The sequence below is a fragment of the Scyliorhinus torazame genome, chromosome 5 (assembly GCF_047496885.1).
Source record: "Scyliorhinus torazame isolate Kashiwa2021f chromosome 5, sScyTor2.1, whole genome shotgun sequence".
Classification (NCBI taxonomy): Eukaryota; Metazoa; Chordata; class Chondrichthyes; order Carcharhiniformes; family Scyliorhinidae; genus Scyliorhinus; species Scyliorhinus torazame.
In genome coordinates this window covers 88340924-88354586 of record NC_092711.1, presented here as the reverse complement: position 1 = coordinate 88354586, position 13663 = coordinate 88340924, and the positions used below count along the sequence as shown (strand labels likewise).

General features: G+C 45.0%; 1 protein-coding gene across 1 annotated transcript in view; it reads left to right on the top strand.

Moving 5' to 3' along the window:
• LOC140418828 (uncharacterized) overlaps positions 1–13663 on the top strand; it is a 178025-nt gene that overhangs the window by 24876 nt on the left and 139486 nt on the right. The window lies entirely within an intron of this gene.

The following is a 13663-nucleotide window of genomic DNA, read 5'->3' as shown; positions in this document are numbered from 1 at the left end:
AGAAACGATGTGTGGAAAGGTTGGAGGCACTGGAAAACAACGCAAGGAGGAACAACCTGAGGATTCTTGGTCTTCCTGAAGGTGTGGAGGGAGCGGACGTCGGGGCATATGTGAGCACGATGCTGCACTCGTTAATGGGAGCGGAGGCCCCGGCGGGTCCGTTGGAGGTGGAGGGAGCATACCGAGTGATGGCGCGAGGACCGAGAGCAGGAGAAATTCCCAGAGCCATAGTGGTGAGATTCCTCCGTTTTAAGGATAGAGAAATGGCCCTTAGATGGGCAAAGAAAACTCGGAGCAGTAAATGGGAGAACGCGGTGATCCGCGTTTATCAAGACTGGAGTGCGGAGGTGGCGAAAAGGAGGGTGAGCTTTAATCGGGCCAAGGCGGTGCTTCATAAAAAGAAGATAAAATTTGGAATGCTGCAACCGGCAAGACTGTGGGTCACATATCGAGGGAGGCACCACTACTTTGCGACGGCGGATGAAGCGTGGACTTTTATTGTGGAAGAAAAACTGGAATGAGTGGGTTATTAAAAAGAACGTTCGAACAAAGTGGTGGGGCGAATTTGGGGGGCAAAGAGGGGTTTTATGTACTAATCCTGCGATGTGGTAACTTTTCTCTCTCCCACAGGTGGTGATGGGGGAGGAGGGGAGGTGGAGGAGATGGGGTGTTGGCCATTGGGGGCGGGGCCAAGGGAGAAGCGCGGGCTTGGTTCCCGCGCTATGATAATCATGGCGGGAATAGAGAAGCAGGAAGGAGGGGGCGTCGCACGGTGCGAGCCGAGGTCACGGGGGGAAGCCGAGGTCAGCCAGAGTTTGCTGACTTCTGGGAGCAACATGGGGGGAGTAATTACGCTAGCGGGGGGGGGGGGGGGTGGGAGGGGGAATTACTGGGTTGCTGCTGCTGGGGAGAGGGGGGAGCTGGTATGGGAGAGGATGGGCGGGGGGGCACCGCCTGGGGGAGATACAGCTGCGTGGGAACCGGGTGAGGAGCTGGAAAAAGGTGATGGCTAATCGACAAGGGGGGGGGGGTAGGAAGCCCCCCAACTCGGCTGATCACGTGGAACGTGAGAGGGCTGAACGGGCCGATAAAGAGGGCACGGGTACTCGCACACCTTAAGAAACTTAAGGCAGATGTGGTTATGTTACAGGAAACGCACCTGAAACTGATAGACCAGGTTAGGCTATGCAAAGGATGGGTGGGGCAGGTGTTCCATTCGGAGCTAGATGCGAAAAACAGGGGGGTGGCTATATTAGTGGGGAAGCGGGTAATGTTCGAGGCAAAGACTATAGTGGCGGATAACGGGGGCAGATACGTGATGGTGAGTGGCAAACTACAGGGGGAGACGGTGGTTTTGGTAAACGTATATGCCCCGAACTGGGATGATGCCAATTTTATGAGGTGGATGCTAGGACGCATTCTGGACCTAGAGATGGGAAAGCTGATAATGGGGGGAGATTTTAATACGGTGTTGGAACCAGGGCTGGATAGGTCGAAGTCCAGGACTGGAAGGAGGCCGGCAGCAGCCAAGGTACTTAAAGATTTTATGGAGCAGATGGGAGGTGTAGACCCGTGGAGATTTAGCAGACCTAGGAGTAAGGAGTTCTCGTTTTTCTCCTATGTCCATAAAGTCTACTCGCGAATAGACTTTTTTGTGCTGGGTAGGGCATTGATCCCGAAGGTGAGGGGAACGGAGTATACGGCTATAGCCATTTCGGATCACGCTCCACACTGGGTGGACTTGGAGATAGGGGAGGAAACAGGAGGGCGCCCACCCTGGAGAATGGACATGGGACTAATGGCAGATGAGGGGGTGTGTCTAAGGGTGAGGGCGTGCATTGAAAAGTACTTGGAACTCAATGATAATGGGGAGGTCCAGGTGGGAGTGGTCTGGGAGGCGTTGAAGGCGGTGGTTAGAGGGGAGCTGATATCAATAAGGGCACATAAAGGGAAGCAGGAGAGTAAGGAACGGGAGCGGTTGCTGCAAGAACTTTTGAGGGTGGACAGACAATATGCGGAAGCACCGGAGGAGGGACTGTACAGGGAAAGGCAAAGGCTACATGTAGAATTTGACTTGCTGACTACAGAAGGCGAGCAGATTGCTGGCACACCAATTGAGGAAAAGGGGAGCAGCGAGGGAAATAGGGGGAGTGAGGGATGAGGAAGGAGAGATGGAGCGGGGAGCGGAGAGAGTGAATGGAGTGTTCAAGACATTTTATAAAAAATTATATGAAGCTCAACCCCCGGATGGGAGGGAGAGAATGATGGGCTTCTTGGATCGGCTGGAATTTCCCAAGGTGGAAGAGCAGGAAAGGGTGGGACTGGGAGCACAGATCGAGGTAGAAGAAGTGGTGAAAGGAATTAGGAGCATGCAGGCGGGAAAGGCCCCGGGACCGGATGGATTCCCAGTCGAATTCTATAGAAAATATGTGGACTTGCTCGCCCCGGTACTGACGAGGACCTTTAATGAGGCAAAGGAAAGGGGACAACTGCCCCCGACTATGTCTGAAGCAACGATATCGCTTCTCTTAAAGAAGGAAAAGGACCCGCTACAATGCGGGTCCTATAGACCTATTTCCCTCCTAAATGTAGATGCCAAGGTCCTGGCCAAGGTAATGGCAATGAGAATAGAGGAATGTGCCCCGGGGGTGGTCCACGAGGACCAAACTGGGTTTGTGAAGGGGAGACAGCTGAACACGAATATACGGAGGTTGTTAGGGGTAATGATGATGGCCCCACCAGAGGGAGAAACGGAGATAGTAGTGGCGATGGATGCCGAGAAAGCATTTGATAGAGTGGAGTGGGATTATTTGTGGGAGGTGTTGAGCAGATTTGGTTTTGGAGAGGGGTATGTTAGATGAGTGCAGCTGTTGTATAGGGCCCCAGTGGCGAGCGTGGTCACGAATGGACGGGAATCTGCATATTTTCGGCTCCATAGAGGGACAAGGCAGGGATGCCCTCTGTCCCCATTATTGTTTGCACTGGCGATTGAGCCCCTGGCGATAGCGTTGAGGGGTTCCAAGAAGTGGAGGGGAGTACTTTGGGGAGGAGAAGAGCACCGGGTATCTTTGTATGCGGACGATTTGCTACTATACGTGGCGGACCCGGCGGAGGGGATGCCAGAAATAATGCGGATACTTGGGGAGTTTGGGGATTTTTCAGGGTATAAATTGAACATGGGGAAAAGTGAGTTGTTTGTGGTGCATCCAGGGGAGCAGAGTAGAGAAATAGAGGACCTGCCGTTGAGGAAGGTAACAAGGGACTTTCGTTACCTGGGGATCCAGATAGCTAAGAATTGGGGCACATTGCATAGGTTAAATTTAACGCGGTTGGTGGAACAAATGGAGGAGGATTTCAAGAGATGGGATATGGTATTCCTGTCAATGGCAGGGAGGGTGCAGGCGGTTAAGATGGTGGTCCTCCCGAGATTCCTCTTTGTGTTTCAGTGCCTCCCGGTGGTGATCACGAAGGCTTTTTTTAAAAGGATTGAAAAGAGCATCATGGGTTTTGTGTGGGCCGGGAAGACCCCGAGAGTGAGGAAGGGATTCTTACAGCGTAGCAGGGATAGGGGGGTGCTGGCACTACCGAGCCTAAGTGAGTATTATTGGGCCGCTAATATTTCAATGGTGAGTAAGTGGATGGGAGAGGAGGAGGGAGCGGCGTGGAAGAGATTAGAGAGGGCGTCCTGTAGGGGGACTAGCCTACAGGCTATGGTGACAGCCCCATTGCCGTTCTCACCGAGGAACTACACCACAAGCCCGGTGGTGGTGGCTACACTGAAGATTTGGGGACAGTGGAGACGGCATAGGGGAAAGACTGGAGCCTTGGGGGGGTCCCCGATAAGAAACAACCATAGGTTTGCCCCGGGGGGAATGGATGGGGGATATGGAATGTGGCAAAGAGCAGGAATAAAGCAACTGAAAGATCTGTTTGTGGATGGGAAGTTCGCGAGTCTGGGAGCGCTGACCGAGAAATATGGGTTGCCCCAAGGGAATGCATTCAGGTATATGCAACTGAGGGCTTTTGCGAGGCAACAGGTGAGGGAATTCCCGCAGCTCCCGACACAAGAGGTGCAGGACAGAGTGATCTCAAAGACATGGGTGGGAGATGGTAAGGTGTCAGATATATATAGGGAAATGAGGGACGAAGGGGAGACTATGGTAGATGAACTAAAAGGGAAATGGGAAGAAGAGCTGGGGGAGGAGATCGAGGAGGGGCTGTGGGCAGATGCCCTAAGCAGGGTAAACTCGTCGTCCTCGTGTGCCAGGCTAAGCCTGATTCAGTTTAAGGTATTACACAGGGCACATATGACTGGAGCACGGCTCAGTAAATTTTTTGGGGTGGAGGATAGGTGTGCGAGGTGCTCGAGAAGCCCAGCGAATCATACCCATATGTTTTGGTCATGCCCGGCACTACAGGGGTTTTGGATGGGGGTGACAAAGGTGCTTTCAAAAGTAGTAGGAGTCCGGGTCGAACCAAGCTGGGGGTTGGCTATATTTGGGGTTGCACAAGAGCCGGGAGTGCAGGAGGCGAGAGAGGCCAATGTTTTGGCCTTTGCGTCCCTAGTAGCCCAGCGCAGGATATTGCTAATGTGGAAAGAAGCCAAGCCCCCGGGGGTGGAGACTTGGATAAATGACATGGCGGGGTTTATAAAGCTAGAGCGGATTAAGTTCGTCCTAAGGGGGTCGGCTCAAGGGTTCACCAGGCGGTGGCAACCGTTCGTCGAATACCTCGCAGAAAGATAGACGGAATGGGAAAAAGAAGGCAGCAGCAGCAGCCCAGGATCGGGGGGGGGGGGGGGGGGGCGGGGGGAGGAGGAACCAGAAGGACTCTCAGGGTTGTTAATATATACTGTATAGTATGTATAGGTCGTTGCTACAGATAATTATATATTGGACTGTTAAATTATATTTTTGGAGAGTGTTACTTGTGACAAGGCAGTTGCCAATTAGGGCTAGTTTTCATTTTTGTTATTTATTATTTATTCATTTTTTGTTTATAAAATAGGTCATTGTTATTTGTGTTGTTATAATATTGTGTAAAGGATGCACAATGTACTGTGTTGGTTGACCAAAAATTTTCAATAAAATATTTAATTAAAAAAAAGAAAATATAATTGTGTTTACTATGGGATGGAATTTTAATTTATTTAGAATGGAAGTAATGTGGATGAATTTAGCTCGGGGAAAGCTGTCAAATTAAATGTTAGGGATTGGACAACTCTTATTTGTGGACAGATTGGAGTCTCCTATGATTAGAATGGATTTTTTGGGACTAAGCCATTTTTTATTTTTGTAATATGTATGGGGGTGTTGCGATGTGATATGTGTGGTTGTGTTATTTGTGGTAGTGGGTGTTTTGTTGTGCTCTTGACATAGCATAAGCAGCTTCCTTGATGTGCACTCTGACAAAGGAATGTTCAGACTTGGAGATAGCTTTAACATGTTTATTAAACTATTGACCATTCTCCTACTTGGATTCGACTCTACTGTTAATCCTTCTATAGCTACCCAGACTGATGAACCAGTCTGCTACAATCCACATGGTGGGTGTGGTGTTCAATCAACCCTGTGTCTGTACTCACTGAGTGTCTCCACTGGAAAGAGGAAGATCATGTGTGCTGTGTCCTTTTATATGGATGGTGTAATGCCCCCCTGTCACAGTGTCACCTCTGTGTGTATCTTGAATGCCCATTGGTTGTGTCCTGTCTTACTGACCTATTGGTTGAATGTCTGTGTGTCATGTCTCTGGTGCTCCCTCTAGTGTCTATCTAGTCTACGTGTATTTACATTAACCCCTTGTGCATTTACAGTGATGCATATCACCACAGTGGGTAAGTCCTTTTTTGGTGTTTGTATAGCATTGGTTTTCTTTTCAATTGGGCTATCAATTGTGTCGATCCATGATTGTGCCTGGACCGGAGCTGTTAATGGGTTGAGATATGCGGGGTTGAGATATGTGGTGCAAGTTGGAACTACTGGTGAGGGTGAAATCCTGTTGTTGTGACGAGGCTTTGTATTCTGGAAATCTGAATCAATGTCCTGTGTCTTAGGTGAATCAATGATGTCAGTATCCTTGGGTGGGCTACTAAAACCTATTTTTAGGCAAACTTTGGTCCCTATATGTTTCGCAGACAATACTGCTCCTCAGGGGACTGTTTTTCGTCCACCAAGAGCCTTCCTCTCACTAAGTGTGTAGCACCAATTTCCAAATTAAAAAAATCCTTATAAAAAATCAAATTAGGTGGATAAATCTTACAACTATGAAAAAATATTCAATTATTGAAATTGTTTTACCTCAAAAAAGTCAAAAATAGCACAGCTGTTCTGAGAAATGCCTCAAATTGTGGACAACTTGACAAAGCCAGTGGCTCCTGATTGTGTCTGGAACCTGCTGGCAAACTGCCAATCAGCAGCTGCAGAAAACCGCTTGTTACAACTGTCTTTGCCAATGGTTACCGTAAAAGCCTCCTATACCTTTGTGCTATATTGCCACCCTGGAAAACTATGTATATCCCATGGAAAGTAAAAGGTTAAAAATTCAAAACAAAAAATTAAAATTTGAAAAAAAATTAGCATTAAGACATCTAAGCTGTAGACGTATATTAAGTAAGGGGTTAAAATAAATTAGGATAAAGGTAGGAGTCATTGAGGTTTGTGATAAGGTCGGAACTACTAAAACCATCAGGGGACTGAGGGCTAGTCCCAGGGTAAAAAAATAATGTAATTGTTGTTTGTTTTCGGGTTGTATGTTATTTTATCCAATTGTTTAAAATTGCAATGGCAGTGTCACTTGTCCAATGTATGTTGTTATGTGACACTCTGAAAAGCTCATTTGGTATACTTGGGATGAACATTTTACTCCTGATGAATTGATTTGGGCGACAATTGTCTCTATTTGTTTTTTGGGGAGACTCTGGCTGTAATTTAGTTCAGTGAGGAAGAGTTTTGTTTTTGGGAATTTCTGTTTTGCTACTTTTAATAGTATTTGGAGTTGTTTAATCGCAGTAGTAGCTCGCTGCGTCCGGTTAAAAATACCATTTGAAAATATTATCCTGTGTATTTTGGGATAATGTTTTAGTTTATTTTAAATGGATATACTATGGATAAATTTGGCTCTAGGGAAACAGTCGAATTGGATGTTGGTGACTGGACAACTATTAATTTTGGAGAGATTGGAGTCACCTATGGCCAGTGTGGATTTTCTTTGAACTAATAACCATTTTTTATTTTCAACTGGGTGTCAGCTGTGTAGACCATGTTTGTGCCTGGACCGGGGCTGCCAGTCGGTTCATATCTGCGGTACAGATTGGGGTACCTGATGGTGGCGAAACTATGTGACTGTGACCAGTAATTGAATTCGAAGAATTAAATGAGGCCATCACATCCGGAATTAAATGTTTTGTTCGCCATTTTCAATTACGTTGATGAATTCTTAGGAATTATGTTTTTTGAGGTCTTATATTGAGGAATTGTGGTGGAATCCTCAAAATCTGAACTACTCTGTTGGGTCACAGGAGAAGTCATGGTGTTGTGTTTGTCTCCTGAGGTGGTAGGTCCATTTTTGAATTGAAAATATATGTTTTGTTTTTTTAAATTATTTTGGATTTGGAATTCTCTTCAAAGTTTATTTTATACCTTGTTTTGCTCTGGAGAATGCTTCTTGTAATTTGTCCCTATTGTCAATTTTTTCTAATTTATCGAGCAATATTTTTAAATTTGTTGTGTCGTGATCAATTAGAATCATTTTAGTGTTTTGGGCCCAATTGTTTGCATTAATAATTTTGTAATTATTTCAGTGGTCACCCCTATGGGTCGAATTGAATCAATTAATATCTTTGATAATTCTTTAATACTTTTAGGGGTTATCCACTTTGAATGGTGTTAGGTGATGCATGGCTTGTATCATTTTATAGATAATTTTGACTGTTGAGGAGAAAATGTTTTTTCGAGGAGAAAGTGGATTAATGCTGATATTCATCCTGAGGAGAAAACAGAAAAAATTAAATTCTTATATACGTTTAAAAGCTTTATATACGAGTTATTTTATTTAAAAAAAAATATGAAGAAACAAGGAATGAATACCACATAAAAATCGAAGAATTATTAAATATAATATGAAAATATGAATATTTTTCGTCAGTATTCACTCAGGAAAAAGATAATGTTGTGGAGGAGAATGCTGAGCCCCAGGCTAATAGAATAGATGGCATTGAGGTACGTAGGGAAGAGGTGTTGGCAATTCTGGACAGGCTGAAAATAGATAAGTCCCCGGGACCTGATGGGATTTATCCTAGGATTCTCTGGGAGGCCAGGGAAGAGATTGCTGGACCTTTGGCTTTGATTTTTATGTCATCATTGGCTACAGGAATAGTGCCAGAGGACTGGAGGACAGCAAATGTGGTCCCTTTGTTCAAAAAGGGGAGCAGAGACAACCCCGGCAACTATGGACCAGTGAGCCTCACGTCTGTAGTGGGTAAAGTCTTGGAGGGGATTATAAGAGACAAGATTTATAATCATCTAGATAGGAATAATATGATCAGGGATAGTCAGCATGGCTTTGTGAAGGGTAGGTCATGCCTCACAAACCTTATTGAGTTCTTTGAGAAGGTGACTGAACAGGTAGACGAGGGTAGAGCAGTTGATGTGGTGTATATGGATTTCAGCAAAGCGTTTGATAAGGTTCCCCACGGTAGGCTATTGCAAAAAATACGGAGGCTGGGTATTGAGGGTGATTTAGAGATGTGGATCAGAAATTGGCTAGCTGAAAGAAGACAGAGGGTGGTGGTTGATGGGAAATGTTCAGAATGGAGTACAGTCACAAGTGGAGTACCACAAGGATCTGTTCTGGGGCCGTTGCTGTTTGCCATTTTTATCAATGACCTAGAGGAAGGCGCAGAAGGGTGGGTGAGTAAATTTGCAGACGATACTAAAGTCGGTGGTGTTGTCGATAGTGTGGAAGGATGTAGCAGGTTACAGAGGGATATAGATAAGCTGCAGAGCTGGGCTGAGAGGTGGCAAATGGAGTTTAATGTAGAGAAGTGTGAGATGATTCACTTTGGAAGGAATAACAGGAATGCGGAATATTTGGCTAATGGTAAAGTTCTTGAAAGTGTGGATGAGCAGAGGGATCTAGGTGTCCATGTACATAGATCCCTGAAAGTTGCCATCCAGGTTGATAGGGTTGTGAAGAAGGCCTATGGAGTGTTGGCCTTTATTGGTAGAGGGATTGAGTTCCGGAGTCGGGAGGTCATGTTGCAGCTGTACAGAACTCTGGTACGGCCGCATTTGGAGTATTGCGTACAGTTCTGGTCACCGCATTATAGGAAGGATGTGGAGGCTTTGGAGCGGGTGCAGAGGAGATTTACCAGGATGTTGCCTGGTATGGAGGGAAAATCTTATGAGGAAAGGCTGATGGACTTGAGGTTCTTTTCGTTGGAGAGAAGAAGGTTAAGAGGAGACTTAATAGAGGCATACAAAATGATCAGGGGGTTGGATAGGGTGGACCGTGAGAGCCTTCTCCCGCGGATGGATATGGCTAGCACGAGGGGACATAACTTTAAACTGAGGGGTAATAGATATAGGACAGAGGTCAGAGGTAGGTTCTTTACGCAAAGAGTAGTGAGGCCGTGGAATGCCCTACCTGCTACAGTAGTGAACTCGCCAACATTGAGGGCATTTAAAAGTTTATTGGATAAGCATATGGATGATAATGGCATAGTGTAGGTTCGATGGCTTTTGTTTTGGTGCAACATCGTGGGCCGAAGGGCCTGTACTGCGCTGTATTGTTCTATGTTCTATGTTCTATAAGAGAAAATAAGTTTTTTCATAAAAAATTAACCCACTTACTGTTAAAATTTGAACTATTTCAATCAGACAAAGATAGAGAGGCCGAGATCAATCAGATATGAGACTGTAAAGGAACTGTTGAGTTACCTGCATGGTCGATAACACGTGTTACTCAATCCTTGGTTGATGGTGAGGTCCTCTGAATCTTGTTGATGAAGACTCAAACTCGTCCAGTAACAACAAAGATTTATTGAGTAACTATAACAATAAGCGCATGAGTTCTTTACCTTAACTTGGAAACTAGGGATAAGGTGCATAAGATTTAACAACAATAACGAAACGTAACTCCACGAACTATCTAAACTATTCTGATATTACTCTGTTCACAGTACACTCAAGACAGAGAGAGCGAGAGACCCGGTGTTGCTGCTTTTTATACCCCTGTTGGTCCGGCCCTCTAGTGATCATGTGGTGCTGCTATTTACCCATTAACCCCGTGTGTACATGCACCTACAGAGATCACTACATCCCCCTCTTTTTCGTGTGTTACAGATTTTCAGTATGGTGTATAGAAAATTGAACAGTCAACGGGGGACAGACAATACAAATAACACTGTGTACAGTATGTGATGGTCAATCAATCTTTAAAAAGTCCAATCTTAACGAAAATATGTGAGAGTCCAGACTGTATGAATTTGACCAGGTGGGTTGATTTCTTCTTCTGTCGTTGAGGTGGCAGTGTTGATGTTGTCAATTCGGTGTGAACACCGTCAGTGTTTATGTGTGTATGTGAGCACATCACGAGATATCGGAATGGTCGAAGTAGTTTGTTGTCAGTACCAGACTTTCTTTTGTGCTTGCGGTATTGACTCCGTATGTCATCTTTTTTGCAAACTGGGTTGGTTGATTGCTGCGGTGCAGATACAAAATCACAAGATCTGTTGTCATGGAATGTAAAGTTTGTAGTCTTACTCCTGTTTTGAACAGTACTGGAACATTGTCACTTATGTGTGGAGTTGTGATATGATGTATAGGTCATTGTTTCATTGGTGTGGTTTGTGTGATTTCTGTCTCTGTTGATACCGCTGTTGGTATTGTTGTTGCGGTTTTGCTCACTGACTGTACCATTGAGAATTCGCAATCTTTTTGCCCTCAGTCTGGTTCAGTAAATATACTGAGTCTGAATTGCAGGTAAAATTAGTTACTTTATTTGCGCGGCTCGCCGGCGGACATCTGTCGAATCCACCAAAGTAAGTAAAAAAACGAACATGCTTCCACATATACATTGTTACCTTCTCAGTAAATTGAATGAGGTTTCATACATGCCCAAATAAGGTTACTTGGCAACTATAGGGTTCCCATAGGTTCTTCTTAACTTCTTAACATGACCAAATAAGATAACTTGGCAACTATAGGGTTCCGATAGGTTCTTCTTACATTCCTTTTGTCTAACGGTCTTTTGCCAGTATCTGTCTTCAACAGAGCGACTCAGTGTCTACCCACCCTGCGTCATACATTCTCAGAATTCCACAGCTGCAGAACTGCACTTCTTTGCAAGCACAAGGCAGGAATCTTTGCAAAGTCCGACAACCTAGCTCCTCACTCCCCTCCAGCAAGAATCACTCCTGACTTGGCCTAATTACCCATCAAGCATTCGTGCCATGCCTTTCTGTTCATTTCCTCACCATGTTTAATTTTTGAGACATACTTAAAGGTGTTCGTGTCAGTAGCCAATTTTTCGATGAGCGTATCTGTACATGCGAGCTGAGCTCTGTCAGTCTCGCTGTAATCTTGTACACTTTGTCACTGTTTTTATCAACAGTGGGTAGACATTTAATGTCTTCTCGGTGGTGACATGAACTGGGTAGACTTTCATAGTCCGCTGCTGGCTGCTCATATCAGGCAGATAGACCGTCATAGTCTTCCTCGTTCACGGCTGTCGCTCCGCAGTCTTTGATTGCGTCCATTCTGGAATCTGTCAATGAGCTCGCTATGGAGGCTGGTATCACTCCCTCAGTGGAGTCGACCTGTGCTCTCTGCGTGACGTCGCCTTCTTCTAGGATATTTGGCATGTGGCTGTCACCCATTGTATCGACGAGCTGCCATGTCGTCATGGTACTGGATTCCTCCACCATGAGATTCGTATTGAACTTGGCACCCATGTTGCTGTTGCAATGACCATTAGATCCAGAGAACTGATCCATGGCTGAGTGGCATTCGTCAGCGAGCAAATCATCGCTGCTTGTCGATGATGTGTCATGGTGCTCTATTTGTCCAATGAGGAACTCATCTCCTGAGTAATCATCGTCAATTAACAAATCTTTTGCTATGGATTTGTCATTGTGCTCTCTTTGGGTCTTGCAAACTGCATGTTCCAGGGTGTTGCGACAGTGAGCTTTAACTGCGAGTGGAGGCTCGGGCTTCATTCTGTCGTTGGGGAAAATATATATATATATATATATATTTTTTTTTTTTTTAAACTTTGAAACCCTTGTCGTTTACTCTCGGGCATTTCGGATGAGGTGTGGTGACGTAAGGTTCTTCAGTTGCTGCAACCATGTCAACAGCGTATGAGTCATCATAGGTTAGGTCATCATGTTCTGACAGGTAATCACTATATATTGGTTTGCGTTCCATAGATGCCACGTTCCTAACGTCGCCGGGCCTTAGTTTTTGTCCCGTGGAAGTCATCTATAGCACAGCTCGACATTTGAATGCATTGTGATTGTATCTTCCACACCTGAATTGAATTGAATTTGATTTATTGTCACGTGTACCGAGGTACAGTGAAAAGTATTTTTCTGCATACAGTCCAGACAGATAGGTCCATACACGGAGAAACATAGGACATACATACGACTGTTTGCCGAAAGCTGGACATTGCCCTTTTAAGTGGGCGCTTCCGCAGTTAGGACACGTCATGACGGTGTCCCGCCACGCTCGCGCAGCGTTGATATTGTGCTTCAGTGTTTTCGTGAGCAGAGCATTTTTGTATGGCCATTTCCAGAGTAAGGTTTTTGTGCTTCAGGAGAGATTTTCTGAGTCCATCATCAGAGATGCCACTGACAAGTTGGTCCCTGATGAGGGAGTCATGGAGGTTCTCATAATTACAGGATCAGGCCAACAGCTTTAAGCCAGTGACAAAACTGTTGAACGATTTTCCTGGTCTTTGTATACGCCTGGTGAATTTAAAGCGTTCAAATATCTCATTAACCTCCGATTTGCAGTGGATGTCGAATTTTCTTATAATTATGTCCCACTTATCCTTGTCCTTCCGCGTAGGTAAATGAATTATATATCTCCATGGCTGGTTTCCCTGCCGCAGCTAAGAGGTATGCTATTTTTTTGGAATCTGGCGCAGCGATCATGTCCTTAATTTCCAGAAACAGATTAAATTGTTGTAGGAAAATTTTCCAATTATACTAGAGATTACCAGAGGTTCTGAGGTGTTCTGGAGCTGGAAGTGACTCCATTTTTCCAGTTTGTGCCCGAGAGTTCTGAGTGTAGCAATGCTTTCCTCGGCCGAATATCTTATCCAAATTTTTTTTTTCTCATCTCTTTTTTAATTGTCGAACCTAATCTAGCTAGTTTCTGTTTTTGTCGTTAAGGCCAACACTTCTTGGTACCATGTGGTGTTACCTGAGTGGTCGATAACATGTGTTACTCAATCCTTGGTTGATGGTGAGGTCCTCTGAATCTAGTTGAAGAAGACTCAAACTCGTCCAGTAACAACAAAGATTTATTGAGTAACTCTAACAATGAGTTCTTTATCTTAACTTGGAAACTAGGGATAAGGTGAACAAGATTTAACAACAATAACTAAACTTAACTCCACTAACTATCTAAACTTTTCTGATATTACCCTGTCCACAGTA